This window comes from Bos grunniens, chromosome 5 (genome assembly GCF_055505025.1).
Source record: "Bos grunniens cultivar Pamir isolate PY7600 chromosome 5, Bosgru_T2T1.0, whole genome shotgun sequence".
Taxonomy (NCBI): Eukaryota; Metazoa; Chordata; class Mammalia; order Artiodactyla; family Bovidae; genus Bos; species Bos grunniens.
This window is the reverse complement of record NC_141169.1, coordinates 47,296,904-47,310,764: the sequence shown is the minus strand read 5'-3', so window position 1 is coordinate 47,310,764 and position 13,861 is coordinate 47,296,904. Positions and strand designations below refer to the sequence as shown.

Sequence of the window (13,861 nt, the reverse complement as noted above, 5' to 3'; positions counted from 1 at the left end):
GTCTATTTAGGTCTTCTCTCCGTCTATTGATTGGATTATTTTTGAATGTTATGGAGTTAAATGAGCTGTATATTTTGGAGATTAAACCCTTGTTGGTAGCATCATTTCTTAAGTATTTTCTCCCAAGCTATAGGTTGTCCTTTCATTTTGTTTGTGGTTTCCTTTGCTGCACAAAGGCTGGTAAGTTTGATTAGGTCCCATCTGCTTATTTTTGCTTTTATTTCTATTGCTTTGGGAAACTGACCTAAGAAAACATTGGTATGATTTATGTCAGAGTGTGTTTTGCCTATGTTCTATTCTAGGAGTTTTATGGTCTCGAGTCTTATATTTAAGTCATTAAGGCATTTTGAGTTTATTTTTATATATGGTGTGAGAGTGTGTTCCAACTTAATGATATGCATGTGGCTGTCCAGCTTTTCCAACACCACTTGCTGAAGAGACTGTCTTTTCCCCATTGTATATTCTTACCTTATTTATTAAAGATTAATTGACTATAAGTGTGTGGGTTTACTTGTGGTCTCCCTATTCTGTTCCATTGATCTATATGTTTTTATGCCAATACCACACTGTTTTGATTACTGTAGCTTGGTAGTATTGTCTGAAGTGTGGGAGGGTTATGCCTCCTGCTTTGTTCTTTTTCCTCAGGATTGTTTTACAATTCTGGGTCTTTTATGGTTCCATATAAATTGAATTATTTGCTCTAGTTCTCTGAAAAATGTAATGGGTAATTTGATAGGGATTGCACTGAATCTGTAGATTTCCTTGTATAGTACGGTCATTTTGACATTTTAATTCCTCTAATTCAACAACATGGGATATTTTCCTATTTCTTTAAATCGCCTTCAATATCCTTTATTAATGTTTTATAGTTCTCAGTATATAAATCTTTCACCTCCTTGGTCAGGTTTATTGAAGTCATTTTTAATATAAATGGTTAAAAAGCATTTTTCTTAGATTAACTCAAATTTATTCCAGAAAAAAAAAATCAACCAGAGCATCCTTCATTCCCCTAATTGAGAGGCTCTCTCATTAACAACCTATTTTGGGGGGGCTAAAGGGTGGATGAGGAAGGTGGGGGAGGGGTGGCAGTGATGGTGGGGGTCTGGAGCTTCCACAGGAAGAGCTAACTAACAGTTTCTACAGCTGAGATTAAAGTCCTCCTCTTCTGGAGCTATGGCAGGTAAAAGCAGCCTGTCACTATCATCCATTACATTTTCTGTGAGATGCAAAATGAGTCAGTAAACAACAGCAGTGCACTTTGGTTCCTTATGAAGCTACTATTGTTTGTTATCGACAACCTCAAGCTGAAACATCAGAACAGTACAAGGACATTTACTAAAACCAGGGCCATGGGATATGGGGTAATTTGAGGCTTAAAACAAAACAAAGCAAAACAGAACACCTATGCCCATGAAGCAAGTATAAAAGTCCAAATCTAGCTCACAAGTGTATCTAGTCTCTGGGAGAAGATATGTTGAATGACATCATGGGTCTGGCTTTTTCCTGCTGTGTAACCAGCCCTGGCATAATCCCCAGAACCCAAGATTTAAAAGGCACAAATTCTCCTTGTGCAGCGTTTCAGGACCACAGCAGCTTCTGACAGGAGCACAGGCATGGTGCCCACAGCCCACGGAATGATGTAATCCAGGCTCCCTTGGACTGATGCTGCATCTGGAAAATGGGAAGAAGGGGGTGTAATGATTAACCTAAAGCCAGTGTTTTTAATTGCACACCCGAACACATCTCTCCAACATAGGTGATATATTCATTTACAAACTGTATACATGTTGTTATACTAATAAATGATGCACATAATAAAACTTCTACAAGTAGAATTTTTAAATACAAATATGTAAAGCAAATTTCTCCTACTTTCTGGCTGTATCTCCATGGGTTGTTCTGAATAATCTCCAGAGGGCACACACCCACCCTGTTCCCAATAAGTGGACCGTTGGCCTGGACAGGACAAGTACAGGCTAACATGTACTTTCTTTCAAATCTACAAGTCCCCTGATTAGCAACTATCTGGATGTCTTTAATTGTTAGGAATAGGATGAGGCAACATCTGAAAAAGATATCCCATTTTCTCAAGAACAATATTTCTAGAGGCTGTGTACAATGGTGGAAAAGAATTTTCCTGGTATCTAAGCTGTTTGTCATATTGTGGAAAACATTCTGCTCAAAACAAAGTTAAAGCCAGTTTGAGAGCAGCCAGTAAAAGAGATTTAGGGTTATACAAGATTAATCACTGCAGATGGTGATTGCAGCCATGAAATTAAAAGACACTTACTCCTTGGAAGGAAAGTTATGACCAACCTAGACAGCATATTCAAAAGCAGAGACATTACTTTGCCAACAAAAGGTCCGTCTAGTCAAGGCTATGGTTTTTCCAGTGGTCATGTATGGATGTGAGAGTCGGACTGTGAAGAAGGCTGAGCACCGAAGAATTGATGCTTTTGAACTGTGATGTTGGAGAAGACTCTTGAGAGTCCCTTGGACTGCAAGGAGATCCAACCAGTCCATTCTGAAGGAGATCAGTCCTGGGTGTTCTTTGGAAGGAATGATGCTAAAGCTGAAACTCCAGTACTTTGGCCACCTCATGCAAAGAGTTGACCCATTGGAAAAGACTCTGATGCTGGGAGGGATTGAGGGCAGGAGAAGGGGACAACAGAGGATGAGATGGCTGGATGGCATCACTGACTCGATGGACGTGGGTCTGAGTGAACTCCGGGAGTTGGTGATGGATAGGGAGGCCTGGCATGCTGCTATTCATGGGGTCGCAAAGAGTCAGACACGACTGAGCGACTGAACTGAACTGAGCTAAACTGAAATGTATATAAAAGCCCAAGATAGGTGCCCATAAATATTGTTCTATCGGATCATAATCACTCATTTATTTATGTATCTTCCATGGCCACTTTTGTGCGGCAATGACAGAGTTGAGTAAATACAACAGAGACTGCAGGCCCAGAAAACCTAAAATATTTACTGTCTATCTCTTTACAGAAAAAGTTTGCCAACCTCTGACTGACAGTGATGAAAGGGAAAAGGGGAGGAATATAAAATTATAGATATGAATGCAGAGAATTCTCCAGTGAGTACATGAATTTATATTTAAAAGACTTTTGAAAAAAATATGAAAAGAAATATGAGGGAAAGATTCAGAACAAGAAGGAAGGAATAATTTTGAGAAGCAGCAAGAAATATATGGAAATGTCAGTGAGGCTAAAAGCCCAGAAAATTCTGAAGCTTGTGAAAAGTATTAACAGCAAGAAAAATGACCCTTATAAGTCAAGGAAACAAGAATGGTGTGTAAGAATGCCACTGGGGTGAATGGCACAATGCTACTGAATAGAGAAAGTTAAGTCAATTACTTAACTCTCTAACTGTTAACCCCTTAAGTATGTTTCTGTCTTTTCTATGAAGATTTATCATCACTTATAAAGAATAAAATTAGTGGTAATAAGAAGAAATGGAGATTAACACAGTAAAATAGTGAAAAATACTCATCTGCTCCTGTTTATTTCCAGGCTTGGGTGAACAATATCTCAAGATACCAAACGATATAATCTCAATCCACCAGGAAGTTATTGGTAATCTTTTGGAGTTTGGAGAGAACTGAAAAAGTGCTTAAAATATAGGGTTAGATTAAAAATCTAAAAAAGAAAAAGAGAGAGAGAGAGAAAGACTGAAAACTATGGGATCAAGAGCTTGCTATGACTCCCAGTAAAACTCTAGAATAAATTGTTGAACCTTTAAGAACTGAGGAAGGAAAACTGGGATTACGAAGATAATAGATTTATTAAGAAAATCACACCAGATAAACCTCCATATCAGTTTTAGATAGGATTATAACATATAGGGAGAAGGCAATGGCACCCCATTCCAGTACTCTTGCCTGGAAAATCCCATGGACAGAAGAGCCTGGTAGGCTGCAGTCCATGGGGTTGCTAAGAGTCGGACACGACTGAGCGACTTCACTTTCACTTTTCACTCTCATGCTTTGGAGAAGGAAATGGCAACCCACTCCAGTGTTCTTGCTTGGAGAATCCCAGGGACGGGGGAGCCTGGGGGTCTGCCATCTATGGGGTCGCAGAGTCGGACACGACTGAAGCGACTTAGTAACGGCAACAGCAGCAGCAGCATAATATATAGAGTCCTTTGACAGGTTCTCTCCAAATATCATTTGTAGAAGATTTAGAAGGGATGATGTTTGCAGTTATTAAGAGGTATCATTAGTGCACTTATGTGTATTTATAATTAAAGTACTTGATTAATGATATTCTCCGATGTGCTGATTAATGAATTAAGGAAATTAATGAATTTCTCATTAATTCAGCATTCATTCATTAATTCTCCAGGATTTATATTATTATCTTATTTCTTTCTCTTTTTTTACCAATGATTTGGTCAAGGGTATTGCTGCATGACACCTAAATTTGCAGAAACTCAATAACTGCAAGGAATAGCTAGAATGTCTCATGGTAAAGACAAGATCCAAATAAGATCTTCAGTGTGTGTGTGCTAAGTCGCTTCAGTCGTGTCTCTTTGCAACCCCATGGACTGTAGCCCACCAGGGTCCTCTGTCCATGAGATTCTCCAGGCAAGAATACTGGAGTGGGTTGCCATGCCCTTCTCCAAGATCTTCAGAACCTAAAGCAAATCTTATAATGCCAAACAAAACAAAGCAAAACATGAACAATAAAACCAAAAACAAACAAGCAAAACAAAATTGTGGTTCTCAAAACCAGTTGCACATTAGAGTTAGGGATTTTTATTTAATTGGTTTTGGGTGCAGGCTGAGTATTTTTAAGAGGCATTTCAGTTGATTCTAAGTCAGTCAGAGCTGAGAATCATTTGGAATACACTAACTGTGAAAGATGAGGAGGGAGTGACAAGTGGAATAACCACAGTCCAGTGCAAGTATGGAAATGTTTAAAGGATTCTGTGAACTGTAAAATCAATGAAGCAATGGCGAGATGTGACAACCAAAAAAGCTAAAATGACCATTAATTATAAATATTGAATAGAACTAGGGAATAGTAAAAGTAACTCCCATTTTTCAGGCAATTACTCTTCTATCAGGCACTTCAAGTGCATTTTACAGTCATCCTCAATTTGCAGTGGAGAAAGCTGAAATTTAGTGAGGTTAACTAACTTATCTAAATCACCCAGCTAGCATCTAGTGTGGCAAGGGCTTAATGAATGCTATATAGTGTAAACTGAGGAGGGCCTGGAGAGACTAATTGGATCGGGAATTTATTAGAAAGGGAAATCTAAGTGATATTTTAATGAAGAACTGGTGTTGAAGGGAATATAGATAATGAATATAGAAAAATACAAAATTCAAATATTTTCCCAAGATTTTCCATCTAAGAGCTGGGAATATTTGTAGGACTTATGAGAAGAAATGCAGTGGTAGGCAAGAGGGCTCATTTTTTGGAGAAAAATCACTTTGGCTTTTACTAATAGGTATTATTTATAAAGTAGCTGTGCCAAGCATTTTACATTCATCTCATACAACCCTAGGTACTATTAGCATTATTCTATTTTAAAGGAGTTGTCCAGATGATGGATTCAGTGCTACATTCAGGATTTGAGCCTAGGTCTTTGTGAGTTAGAGCCTACACTCTGAATCAACTGGCTATATGTATAACATATTGAATGTAATGTAACTGTGCAATATCTAAGCAGAAATGTGCCAGAACCATTGGAAATATGGGAGTAGAACACAGACAAAATAATTGATTATACGTTTAGAAAACTAATAGCTTATAAATAGATTTGTTATTTTTAACTATTTAATTGAAGTATAGTTGATTTAGAATGTGTTAATTTCTTCTGTACAGCAAAGTAATTCAATTATACATATATGTATATAGATTTTTTCATATTCTTTTCCATTATGATTTGTCACAGGATATTGAATATAGTTGGGTTTCCAGGTGGCACTAGTGGTAAAGGATTTGCCTGCCAATGCAGATGTGGATTTGATCCCTGGGTCAGGAAGATCCCCTACAGTAGGAAATGGCAACCCGCACCAATATTCTTGCCTGAAAAATTCCATGGACAGAGGAGACTGGTAGGCTACAGTCCACGGGGTTGCAAAGTCATACACAGCTGAGCGACTAAGCACACACACGGAATATACTTCACTGTGCTATACAGCAGGTCGTTGTTTATTCCCTCTATATATAATAGCTTACATCTGCTAACCTCAATCTCCCAATCCATCCCTCCCCCACCTCTCTCCCCCTCTACCTCTCCCCCTTGACAACCATGTTTGTTCTCTACGTCTGTGAGTCTGTTTCTGCTTTGTAGATGTTCATTTGCATTATATTCTAGATTCCAAATTAAATGATATCAGGTGGTATTTGTCTTTACTTAGTATGTCTTTTCTTTATTTCCCTAGGTCCGTCCATGTTGCTGCACGTGGCATTATTTCATTCTTTTTATGGCTGAGTAATATTCCATTGTATATACATCTTCTTTATCCATTCATCTGTCAATGGCTATTTAGGTTATTGCTTGTGTCTTGGCTATTCTTAACAGTGCTGCTATGAACACAGGAATGCCTGTCTCTTTTTGAGTTATAGTTTTTTCTACATATATGCCCAGCAGTGGGATTGCTGGATGATATGGCAACTCTCCTGGCTTCCCTTGTGGCTCAGCTGGTAAAAAATCCTCCTACAATTTGGGAGACCTGGGTTTGATCCCTAGGTTAGGAAGATCCCCTGGAGAAGGGAAAGGCTACCCACTCCAGTATTCTGGCCCGGAGAATTCCATGGACTGTATAGTTCAAGGGGCCGCAAAGAGTCAGACACAACTGAGCAACTTTCACACACACGGAAACGCTATATTTTTTTTTTATTTTTTAAAATTTTAATTGGAGGCTAATTACTTTACAATATTGTGGTAGGAACTTTGATAATGTTTCCATAGTGGCTTCACCAATTTACATTCCTACCAACAGTATAGGAGGGTTCCCTTTTTTCCACACCCTCTGGAGTATTTGTTATCTGTAGACATTTTAATGATGCCTGTTCTGACTGTTTTGAGGTGATACCTCATTGTAATTTTGATTTGCATTTCTCTAATAATTAGCAGTGTTGAGCATCTTTTCTTTTGCCTATTGGCAACCTGTAGGTCTTCTTTGGAAAAGTGTCTATGTAGATCTCCTATCCATTTTTCGATTGGATAGTTTTTGTTATTGTTGAACGGTATGACCTGTTTGTATATTTTGGAAATTAAGCCCTTATCAGTTGTACCATTTGCAAATATTTTCTCCCAATCTATAGGGTGCCTTTTCATTTTGTTTATGGTTTCCTTTGCTGTACAATAGTTTGTAAGTTTGATTAGTTTCATTTGTTTATTTTTGTTTCTACTTCTGTTGCCTTGGGAGACTATACTAAGTAATTTTAAGTGAAGCATTAGCACATAAACATCTTTGTCATAAATATAGTAAATAAAATGTATAAAACTATAGGTAGTATCTATCTGTAGTTTATATATAAAATATATACTCTTTTTATACAATTCCTTGCTGCTCCCCTGGAGCAAAAATCTCTTGCTTTTCGTCATGATAATACTGTTATTTTTCTGATGCCTCAAGTCAAACATTGTCTTCTGAAAACATTCATGAAAGAAGACTAAAATTACTTTGACTCTTGTATTCTATATATGTTTGTTTTTAAATACCTTGGTTTCTGTCTTTATCATTATTTTTGCATCTTTACTGAGATGTAATTGACATTTGATAAACATACATTTAAAGTGCATGCTTTGATGAGTTCTGACATATGTATACACATGTGAAATCATTACTGCAATTAAAAAACATTTTCATCAATTCCAAGACTGTCCTGGAACCCTTAATAATCTGTCCCTGTTTCCACTCTCATTCCTAGGCAACCACTGATCTGCTCTGTGGCTCTACAGATTGGCTTTCAATTTCTAAAATTATACAAAAATAGACTCATAGATTATGTATATTTTTTTCTCTGACTTATTGCACTCAGAATGATGATTCAGGGACTCATCCATGAGTATGTATTAATATTTTGCTCATCTTTATCTCAAGGACGTATTTCACTGTATGGATACATTACAATGCGCTTATCTGTTCTCTTGTTGACAAATATTTGGGTTGTTTCCAGTCTGGCATGACAAATAAATCTGGTAAGAAAAAATCATGTTCTTGTCTTTGTGTAGACATATGCTTTCATTTCTTTTGGGTAGACAGCCGGAATGGAATACCTGAGTTATATGTAGATTATTTTAGCTTTTAAGAAACTGACAAACTGTTCTATACCAGCAGTGCATGAGTTCCTGTTCTGCCATATCCTCGCCAACACTTGGTAAGATCACTCTTTTTGATTTTAACTATTCTGATAAGTATGTAATGATGTCTCATGTAGCTTTATCTTTCCCTGATACTAATGATATTGAGCACCTTTTCATTTATTTGTCATCCTGTAGCTTCTTCAGTGAAGTGTCTTTCAAATCTTTCGCTTATTTTTAAGCATAGATTTCTGTCTTATTATGGAGTTATATGAGTTCTAAATACAAGTCCTTTGTCAAATAAATGTTCTGCAAATATTTTTTTCCTGTGTTAAGTTTGGTTATACTGTTAAAAGTAATAGTTTGCCTCAATCAATAAACATTTTCTTCTAAACCACTTCTAGGTTGCACCATATCTTAAATGTTAAATAACTACATCCATTATAACAAAGCTCTCACACTTACAAATTGATGAAAAATTTTATTGCCTTCTCCATGAAGTACAAAGAGAGTTTACTTGGTCACACAGAAAAGTCTGTATTTTCCAAAATGAAAAAAACAAAAAATGTATTTTATGATTGGCAGTTTTTCTAGAAGGTGATATTTTTACCATTTTATCTAATAGTATAAGTAATAATAATGGCCTAATTTCATTGTATAAATATTCATTGCTGAGAGAATCTCAGTACCACTTCATTAAATTTGTTTTCACTAAAATTAGTAATTTTCCCCTGCCTCAATTTTATTTTTTCTGATTTTTTTCCAATCCCTGATTCTGTGGGCTCATGATTTCTCTTTAGTCTTTCACACCTTTCCCCCTCCTCAAATTACAACTTTCACTTGGTAGTAAGCAGATTACCTTTTAAAGTAACAGGACAAGTCATCGTCAGCAAACATCTGTATTTATAGCAAAATGCAGCATTTGCTGAATTCTAGCCCTTTCTTCTGTATCCTTCTGCCAAAACTGATAACCAGCTTTACATTTATAAAGTTCTATTTTTAGTTGTCTGAAAATCCTGGACAGTTCATATCAGAAAATGTTATAATTTTAAAATGCCAGATGATAGTCAATATTACTATAAAAGTCAAAAGTGAAAAAGAAATGGAAGATATTCCAAGTGAAGAAACTTTGTGACTTAATCTTTGTGATTTTATCTAACATGATGCAAATATATTTCTATCTCTAAAAAAGTAATTCCTTCACAGAATGACAATTAAATTTGATCTACAGTGTCACTAAAAATTAGGAACTTCTATCAGTTATATAGAAGACAGTAGATTATAGGAAAAACTCTAGTTTTGGGGGTGTTTTCAATCAAATGGAAATAAATCTTAAGTGTTGTATAGCATTTACTTCCTTTTGCATCTAAGTTGAATTCAGTACTGACAAATGATCTCTAATAGGAAGCATTTTGTACCTGTTCATTTGTGTGCAAAGCTGTCTATACTGAAACACAAATCAGAACTGCCCTTTACCTCCCTTATTAACATATCAGCTTTGACATTCAACAATTATATTTCAAAAATTAATAACTAGTTGAAAAAATAGCTCTTTTTTCCTTAGTTCCTTTAACTCAGTTTACAGTAAATGTAAGAAGTACAGAACTCAATTTACAGCAAATGTATGATGTAAGTACAGTTCACATTTACTTGGCATAAGGCTGTACTAAGATAAATATCAACTAAACTTACTCTCTACCAAGACTCTCTTCTTCTATATCACCAGTTCAGCATTCAGTTCAGAAAAATAATTAGCAATGGAACAATGATTACCAAAATATGTTTTATGGTACTCTTTCCCTTGAGATGGTAATAGGCAGGACCTTAAGAAATTCTATGCTTGAATATATCAGGTGGCTGCAGACTTTTATTTGTCAGCTAGGGCTACCATAACAAAATTCCATAGAGCTCTCTTTCTAGCTTGCAGGTGACTACCTTCTTTCTGTGTCTTCATATGGCAGAGAGAGGGCACTCAAGCCAACTTACCAATACTTTGGAGGGAGTTGTTTAGTTTGCCCACTGGAGACACACGCATCCTTGACGCACTAAATGGAGGGCACTGGAAGGATAATGGTAACAAAGTCACTTCCTATAAGGGGTGACTGCCACCCACCCTTGATGGGTATCTTTAAAAATAAGAGGGAATACAGCTGCTATAACGCAATATCCCTCTCTAGCTTCCATTTCTCTTCTGCCCTCCTCAAATAGGTATAGATTAATAGGTGGCCAACCAAAGGATGAATAATCTGAAGCTTTGGGGTACCTATATGAACTGTTTCTTGTTTTGTTTTCCAATTACTGCTTTCTGATGCACTCTGTCAAATATTTTCCTTCACCTGGAATAACACCTTGGGCAAACCTCAAAGCTTTCCAAGTCCTCTTCATAGAGAGAGACTCATTTTCTCTGAGTGGGTTTCTTTTGTTTGTTTTCTTGTTTGGGTTTTTCTTTTTCTTTTTTTATTTTTGAGTGGGAAGAGGAGGAAAGACCCATCACTCTGTAAACTAATAACCACATTTCTCCTTGAATCCTCTCTTCCCAAGGTGGTCCTGATATAGACAGGAGGGTATGTCTGGCACAGTGTAGACACTCAATAAATGAGAAACAAGCTAAACTACTGGTTTATATTTGAAGAACCTCCCAACAGCTAGAAAGACCCCATTTATTTAAAAATCAAATTTCTTGCCTCAGTTTTGCATTATAACCACTAACCAAGAAGAAAATTCTAAGAAGATAGCCTTATCTAGACTTATTTTCTTTTGCACTTATCATTAATTTAGCATTTACAGATTCTTAAAGAAAAACATTTTCCCACTATTGAGTGACAAACTATACTCAGTGACATACAAATCAAACCTCTAAGTGGTCAAGAATACAAAATAAAATTAAGTACTATTGAGTGCCTACTATGAATTTGTCACAGGGTAAGAACTTGAACGGAGCAGAAGTGATTTAAACTTGGTATAAACTCTAAGGAACTTACACTGTAGTTGGAGGCTAGCATATAAACATGATTGGTTCAAGATCTTAGAAAGTGAGACAGGGGAGGTGAGAGGCATTCCAGTATAGACGTTTGGAGGCATGGGTTCTGAAGCAACACTGCCTGAGTTTTAATCCTGATTGCTCTTCACTGCTATCTCTGGCAAGTTTCTTAACCTCTCTGTGTCTCTCATACTTAAAAAGCAGAATTCCTGAGCAATTCCTATATTATAATAGAAGGAGAAAGATCAGAAAGGATTAGGGACAGATGAAGGAAGTCACTGATTGCAAACATTTGGACTTTATTCAGTAGCAGAGACCCAGGGAACTTAGAAAATTGGTGAGGAGCAACACAAAAACAAAGTTTTGGCAAACCCTAAACTGGTTATGTAGGATGGTTTGGGATAGGGACAAGACAGAGAATATAGTAATAATAATAGTCAACTTTTATAAGATTCTTTGCATGACCTTTGCAAGTGCAAAAAAAAAGCTATTATTATGTTCAGACAATGTGCTGAACACTTTATATGGGATATTTCTACGGACTGAATTCTGCCCCTCCTCTTCAAATTCATATGTTGAAGCCCTAACCTCCAGTATGACAGTATTTGGAGACAGGGCATTTAAAGAGGTAATTAAGGTTAAATGAAGACACAGTTAAGGTTGGGGCCCTACGATTCGTGTCCATATGACAAAGAGATAGGAGGATGTGGGTGCATAGAGAAAAGGCTAGGTGAGGCCACAGTGAAAAGGTGGCTGTCTACAAGTCAAAGCCTCAGGAGAAACCAACCTTATTGGCTCACTGACCTTGGACTTACAGCCTCTGCAACTGTTGCGAAAATAAATTTCTCTTGTTTAAGTCACCCAATTTTGTTATGGCAATTCTGGCAGACTAAGACAATGGCTCATTTGACTCTTAAACCAGCCTCATGGAGAAATAGTCTGTCCATCATTGTGTCACCATTGAAGAAACAGAGGCTCAGAGAGCTTAAAATGAATTGCCTAAGACAGTTAATAAGTAGCAGTAAACAGAATTTAAATTTAAGCTGTCTTACTACAAATATTATAGTTCAGTTGTAAATTGGTAAATGAAAGAATTTATACACACAAAAGGCAGATACATGACTTATTAGATTTATTAGACTTATTAGATTCGGGCTAAAAAAAGGGGGGTTATCACTAAATTATTGAGATTTTAGGCCTTGGGGTTCACACAAGTTAAATGAGTAGCTTGTGTGTGATGTGTGGTGTGTGTATAGTTTATATTAAATACTCTAAAAAGGTTGTTTAGAGCAGAAAGGAATTACGGCTTAAGTACTCATGGACCAGCAGACTTGGGTAAAATAAGGGAAGAGATATGGTACTACTGCGGAGGAAAACAGTATTAAAGAATACAAACTGGTAAACAAGTAATGAGATGACATTTAAATGTGCATGATGAGAACAGATAATGTTTTATCTATTTTGTTATTGCCTATAACTATGTCTGTCTTTTCTAAGACACTAAATTAACATTTGGTGATATAGCAAAGAACGGTAGAGAAATGTTGAGATTTAACACTTGGAAGAAGCCATTTTTTTCTCCCAACAGGAGCAATAACAGATTGAGACTGAATTTTCCTCGTCTCTTAACTAGGCTTTCTCTCTCTTCTTTGTAGGAAGGCCTTTTAGCTAGCTTCAACTCGAATGAAGGCGATAAAAACTTGGCCACCTTCGCAAGTGATTTGGTATCTGATACCCGATTGCTGTCTGTTTTAAGGAACAATGAAATAGCTGCAGGATTGTCAATTCCACAAATGCTGCACACAGAGGGTAACTGTTTAGTAATTCTAAACAAAAGGAGTAAGCCCCGAATACAGTCATCGGTCATGGTCGTTGGTTTTATTACGTCCTTCTAGCTTTAGGGGTCTGGTTCTTCAATGCACGTCCAAAGACCCAGCAGAAGCACTGGTTGCTTTCTGAGAATGAGGCAACTATCCCATTCCTGGATTAGTGCTAGAAGTCGCTACTAGGCCTCTGCCAAGCACATCAACTCAGCCGCAATGCGCCTGCCCAGACCGCAGCAGCCTAGCTCTGCATACATCCCATAACACCAAAAACAACTGTACGAGAAAATTCGAATCTGCAGCAGCAACCTCGCCCCCCCGCGCTCCAAAGGTTTTAGCCAGCACGGCTGCCTTGCCAGACTACAAATCCCAGCATTCACTCCTCACACGGGAGCCAATAAGGAAGCTACAAATTTCTTCAGCCAATCATACCCCAACCCAGTATAACATGCTGACTGAATTCTGGGGTTTGTGGTTTTCACGTGGCAACATTACACCATCGTGTTTAAGGCGATGTAGGCCCCGCGTCCGATTCCAGACGAAAGCTCCTTCTAATAATTATTCTGTTGGTGCCCCAGGCTAACCTGTTAATTAGTTTTATTCCCAGGCCTTGTGCGCCTTAAAAATCGTAAACTTTTTTTCTTACTGTCATACAGGAAACAAGATTTTTCGGATGAAGACATCCTCATCCCACCGGCCACCCGGTCCTTTAACCGTCGCTTTTAAGTCTCGCGAGATCAGCTCCTTTGGGTGTAGGCAGGCCTCTGAAGGGCGGGTC

General features: G+C 37.3%; 1 long non-coding RNA gene across 2 annotated transcripts; it reads right to left on the bottom strand.

Moving 5' to 3' along the window:
* Positions 1–944: 944 nt before the first annotated feature.
* LOC147371884 (uncharacterized) lies at positions 945–13,816 on the bottom strand. 2 transcript variants are annotated; one of them, XR_015163818.1, is made up of 3 exons: positions 13,668–13,816; positions 10,267–10,339; positions 945–1,671 (listed from the first exon to the last, which is right to left on the bottom strand). It is a non-coding gene; the product is annotated as an uncharacterized LOC147371884 (long non-coding RNA). The 2 variants fall into 2 exon arrangements; XR_015163817.1 differs by having other exon boundaries at positions 13,730–13,816.
* Between the last annotated feature and the right edge of the window lie 45 nt (positions 13,817–13,861).